Source organism: Tympanuchus pallidicinctus, unplaced genomic scaffold (genome assembly GCF_026119805.1).
Source record: "Tympanuchus pallidicinctus isolate F22 unplaced genomic scaffold, pur_lepc_1.0 scaffold6, whole genome shotgun sequence".
Lineage (NCBI taxonomy): Eukaryota > Metazoa > Chordata > Aves > Galliformes > Phasianidae > Tympanuchus > Tympanuchus pallidicinctus.
Window position 1 is genome coordinate 8070866 of NW_026294780.1, and position 6000 is coordinate 8076865.

The following is a 6000-nucleotide window of genomic DNA, read 5'->3' on the forward strand; positions in this document are numbered from 1 at the left end:
ACAGAAAGAAACAAAAACAAGTGGTTGATTTGTGGAGATTGTAGCAACGCCAACAGCAGAACAGTCAAAGATCTGAAAATTATTTTAGGGCTAAGTCACAGTAAACCAAGAACATGTATTTCTAATCACGCTGGACATAAAAAAATTCCTATACTGAATCAAGCAGAGCTGCCTCTAGTTGAGACTCCTGCATGTGAAAAATAGGCTGTAGCTTTGGAAAAACTAGTAAGAAGTTGGACAGATAGAAGGTAATTCTTTCTTATGTGTAACCTTCCAGTTTCAAGCAGTCCAAGGTTTACGGACTTCCTCAGCCAGAGGGTGCACTCAGAATGTTGATTTTAATAGCCATTGATGGAGCTCCCTTTCATGCATTTGTCTAATGGATTTTTGAGCCCATTTATAACTTTGGCCTCTACAGCTTCCTCTGGCAACAAGCTCCACAATTTAATTATGCATTGTGTGAAAAGGACTTTGTACTGCTTGCTTTAAACCCATTCTTGGTCATTGGAGTGCTTCTTTGGTTTTTTTTTTATAGTATGAGCAATAATAAATAATCATTTATGCAGTCTATGACTTCAAATACATCTATCATGTCTCCCCTCCCTCATTTGCTTTCAGATCCCAGACTCAGCCTAAGTCTCCTAATTTCCTCTAATGCCATTTCACACAACTAATCATTCCTGTTGCTCATTCCTGTACTCTTATGTATCTCTCAATCTCTTTGAAGAGTGCTGCACAAAGCTTACAGGATGTGGGTAGACCACAGATGTATAAAATACTGAACCAGTCCTGTTTTGTTCTATTAATTCTCTGATTTCTCTTAGCACTTGTTTACATTTTTTACATCTGCTGAACATTGAGCTGGGACTTTGAGGCATCTGCAGTGACTCTGGGATCTTTACTGTAAGCATAAGGGCAAATTTGTGCACTGCTGTTGCCTGAAGTTTGATAGTTGTCCCTGTATTTGTCATTTCTATAATTGAAAGTAGAATACATTAAAAAGAAAGAAAAAAAAAAAAAGAAAGAGATGATGGACTAAATAGTACAGAACTACTGGAATAGAACTAGAAATATACACCTTCACGAACATTAGTGATTTAAAATGTGAGTAAATAGGAGTATACACCTTGGTGTGTTCTCACTTCACCTCTCCTACCTTACTCTTAAATACCAATGAACAGGTTTGTAGGCTTGCTAATTCATTGGCATGTTTCCAAGCAATGCCAAGCTTCCCAGCTCTGGCTGATGTCAAAGGGAAAAAGAGTTCCCTCACAGAACTGGACCTGAAAAGCATTGTTCTGGTAACTGTTTATATTATGTGACATTGTCACTTCCATAGTATTTGGGAAGCTTGATGCTGGGAAAAATGAATTTCTAGAGAGGTTATGAAAGATCAGGGATGCTGTAGTGTCACCATAATTACATGTAACTTGGGCATCAGCATTACATAAAAGCATATTGAATGCTTACTTAACATAACATTTGAATAAATCATGTTTTAAATCATCATGTTCACTGAAACATTTATTTCAGCTAGAGCCACATAGTTTAAGCTTCTCATACATAAACATTTTTGGCATTATTTATGAAAACTTGGCTTGCATCCACTTAATTTATACTTAAAAAAAATAAGAGATAGCTATGTGAATCTTATATTTATAGCAGAAACTTCCATATTCTGAGGCTTCAGCAGATCTGCAATGGTAATTTAATAAATATGTCTATAATATCCTGGGATTCTTAAACATGGTTTCCCATTTTGCATTTGGCATTTCAGTCTGTACTTACTTTTCTTGATGTGCTCCTAGACAGTGAAAATAATTTACTAGTGCCTATCACATTTGGTGGCAGTGATGCCTTGAAATACTCAGCCCAGTTAGCATGGGCTGAAAAGAGAAATTGAATTTTGATGACTCATTGGAGTGAGTGCCTCACTGCTTCTGGACATCTGGAGAGAGGGCTGGCATGGTGAGCTGGGCAGTCTTGGGGGAGAAGTCCAGAAGTAGCTGTTCTCAGGAGGATTCACCTTGAAGCTTTGCACCTGGCTGTTACAATTGGTAGTTATTGCACCACAGCCATGTAGTACAGGCTTAATTTGGACTCTATTGTGTACGCTGGGCCAATTAACAAAAGTAAAGTGTTTTATTCATTTCAGAATGACGAAAACTCAAATATAATGAAGTGTGCATTCTACGAGTCTGTGGAGAGGGAGTTCAGCATCCCTTTTGTTTTCCTTTCTTGAGACTTGTGGAAGGTGTGCAGGGTTTTTTAGGAGTAGAAAAATATTGTTCTTAATAGTGGTGTCCATGTTCAGATGCTTTCAGAATCTGAAGCTGAAATAGCTCTTTCTTATTGTTAATGTTACCTATTATTAGCCTTTGTACCTATATTTTTATGCTGACTCATTTTGTTAGATACGTAACATTAAGACTACTTGTTAAGCATTCTGTGATTCACCAGCATTGCTTTGTGTCCTGGCCTCAATCCAGAAGGGGCTATTACATTTCACTTTCCTAAAGATTATTTTCAAATGAATATGATATTTAACTTAATTTCTGCTTTCACAGGACCTCGTAGGATTTAAAGGTGTGACACGAAGTGACTATTTATGTGTAAAACTTAACTTACGTTTAGTTAAAGCGTGCTAGCAATTCCAGAAATAGGATACTAACGTAACAGCTTTTCTGTTGGCTGTCTTCCTTCCATTAGCAGAGATCTTCCTCCTGGAGCTCCAACATAAACATGTAAAACTTGTTCTGATAAGCTATTGGGGGGCAGTGTGCTCAATGTAATGGAACAGATCTGTCGTTCCTTCCCATCACGTATGGAATTTGTCTCATGCAATTTCACATACCCAGAAGTTATACATCTAGCTATGCATAGGCTCCGATCAAAGTTACTGTGTTCTTATGGTACACTTACTTATACTTATCTACCCTTTAGTTTTTTTTTTCAGCCTTATTTTGCCCCATTGATTATTATTACTATAACCTATCAAACTGGCTTAAAGACATTCAATTTTTGATGTTTACATCTGTAAGCAGGGATCCCAATAAGAGACATTCTGAATTGAGGTATCATCCAGAAGTTGTGCAGGCTTTAAGAAAAGAGCACTAAGTTGTTAATTTGTAGTTTAGGAGACTCTGAACTTTCCTTTATGGTTGCTCATGGTATCTTTCTCTGTAATATAATGGGTGAAACTTCAAGGGAGCTGGAGGAAAAAGGAGAGAAAGATGAGTTACTATTTTTGTTAGTTTAATAATCCTAAATGCAAAGCATTAGTTCTTTCCAGCAACAAATACTCCACCAGCAGCAACACTAAAACCGTATGTCCTCCATTTGATTTACCATCAACAACTGCCTGGCTGCACACAGAACCTCTCTGCTAATAGTGGCTCTAGGCAAGAGCATGTATAATATTCAAAGCAGTTTTTTCTTTTGTTAAAGTTGTGATAAGGATGCAAAGCATTTTAATGGGAATAATCAATTATGTAACAATATTCATATACAACAAAGTGCTTTTAATATAAGTACTTTTAATGTGGTGCTTTTGTGATGGGGGAATTACTTCTGTAATACTTTCAGAAGCACATCTTCTACTGGTACCAGGCAGGCAGCAGTAGGAAACTTCTGTAAGAGATGAACTCAATTTACACATCATTCACAACAAGGCATTTTTCGATGCAGAGACCAAAGGATTTTACCACTCTGCTGAATAAGAGAATTTCAGCATCAAGATGTGCCTACATTTTTGTACAAGGAGAAAAAAAATGAAGTGCATTATCAGTCTGAATAAAAGCCCATTGTGAAACTTCAACATTTAAAATATGACATTTGATTCTTTTCTGTTACATTTGCCTAATCGTTTTCCTGATCTCCTTTGCTGTTATCATTTTTCTTCCAAAAAAAGGAACTAAGTTAATTCTATCCTGTATTTTTGCTGATGGATGCCAGAAGTCATAAATGCAAGGTGGCCACAGAAAATACTTCACATGCGTAGGGGAACTGTAATTTGGTTATGTTGGGGAGTATAGTCCTAAAAGAACACTAAGGCTGACCATGCTCCATGACTCTTTCATGCTCCAGCCTGTTCAAATGTAAGAGTATTTATTCCAATACCTCACAGCAAGGTGGACAGGCTGGCTGATTGAGCTGAGGCCAGCAGGACACAGTTCAGCAAGACCAAGTGCTGGGTCCTGCACTTTGGCTACAACAAACTCCTAGGCAACTCTACAGGCTTGGTCTAGAGTGGCTGGGAGACTGTGTGGAAGAAATTGACCTGAGGCTATTGGTTGAAGCTTGGCTGAACATGAGCCAGCAGTGTGCCCAGGTAGTCGAGAAGGACAGTGGCATCCTGGCTTGTATCAGAAATTGTGCAGCCAGCAGAAGCAGGGAAGTGATTGTCCCCCTGTAGTCAGCACTGGTGAGGCCGCAGCTTGAGTACTGCGTTCAGTTTGGGCCCCCCACTACAAGAAAGATACTGATGCTCTGGACTATGTCCAGAGAAGGGCAAAAAAGCTGGTGGGGGATCTGGAGCACAAAGTCTTGTGGGGAACGGCTGAGGGAACTGGCACTGTTCAGTCTGGAGAAGAGGAGGCTCAAGGGAGACCTCTCTGCCCTCTACAACTACCTGAAAGGAGGTTGTGATGAAGTGGGGTTTGGCTTCTACTGCCACGTAACTAGCAATAGAAGTAGATGGAATGGCCTCAAGTTGCACCAGGGGAGGTTTGCGTTGGATGTTAGGAAACATTTATTCTCTTAAAGGTTGGCTGAAACGGGCTGCCCAGGGAGGTGGTGGAGTCACCATCTCTGGAGGCGTTCAAGAAATGTTCAGATATTGTACTAAGGGACGTGATTTAGTGGAGAAATACTAGTGGTAGGTGGATGGTTGGACTGAGTGATTCGTGGAGGTTTCTTTCAGCCTTAATAATTCTAGGTGCACACATCAGGAAAGAGCTTAGACCTTGTCTCAGCTTTGACCATATGACTGCTGATATGAGATACCTACTGACAACTGTCATGTATATTTGGGTCAGTGTTAGAGCTTGAGATGCTCCTTCTCTGTTCTCCCTCTCCAGCTCTGTCCTTTGCTGTACTCAAGAAATTACTCCAAGCATATACTGAGTCATGGTGAACCAAAGAAGTGTGGACTCCAGACAAAACTGTCCTTGAGAATGGCAGTCAAACCTCAAAGCAGGTGTAGGTTCAGGCACACAACACTGATCTATTGAGCTATTGAGAGATATTGAAAGAACTATCAAAGAGTAGGACTCATTTGCAGATTAGATGTAGGTGTCTACGTGAAAACTGGATATTCCCATTGTGTCAACAGAGATCCAGTCAACACAGCTAATGGCGCCTACACAGAGAAAGCTGGAGATCCGTGTTTTGTCTAGAATCAGACATGAGAGGCTCAGCTCAGTTCCCTTACACAAGAATCATGTACCACTGGGATGTTCCTAGGTATTGCCTTTGGACTTCAATTATCTCTTCAGCAGAGTGTAGGTCTCATATAGGCCCTGTGTTTTGTTTTGACTGCCACTATGCAGTGTCTCAAGTAACACAGGGCATCCTGAATGGACTAGATGGTGGCATCTAACCAGAGACCTACCTGGTTTCACCAGTTCAGTTTTAGATGGCTGGCTACTACAGTGGGACCCATGACTTGAGACAGGCCTCATGTCTCTGCACAGTGTACAAGGGAATTGTGTGCCCACAGCATTCCCTCGTTAACATTCCTTATCCAGTGCACATTTAATGTGAAATGCCTAATCACTCCAGGAACAGGGACCAAACCCAAGAGTTACCCTTAATGCATTCAGCTTCAGGATCATTTACGCCATGCTTTTAGTTTCTTCTCTTTAACATCTAAGTAGACAGGTAAAGTAATGCACAGAGACATAAATCAGATTGTAAGATACAAATCAATACTTATTATGGAGTGCTCCTTACATTCATCACGCCTTCTCAGAAACTACTTAGCTAAAACTTATATTTTAT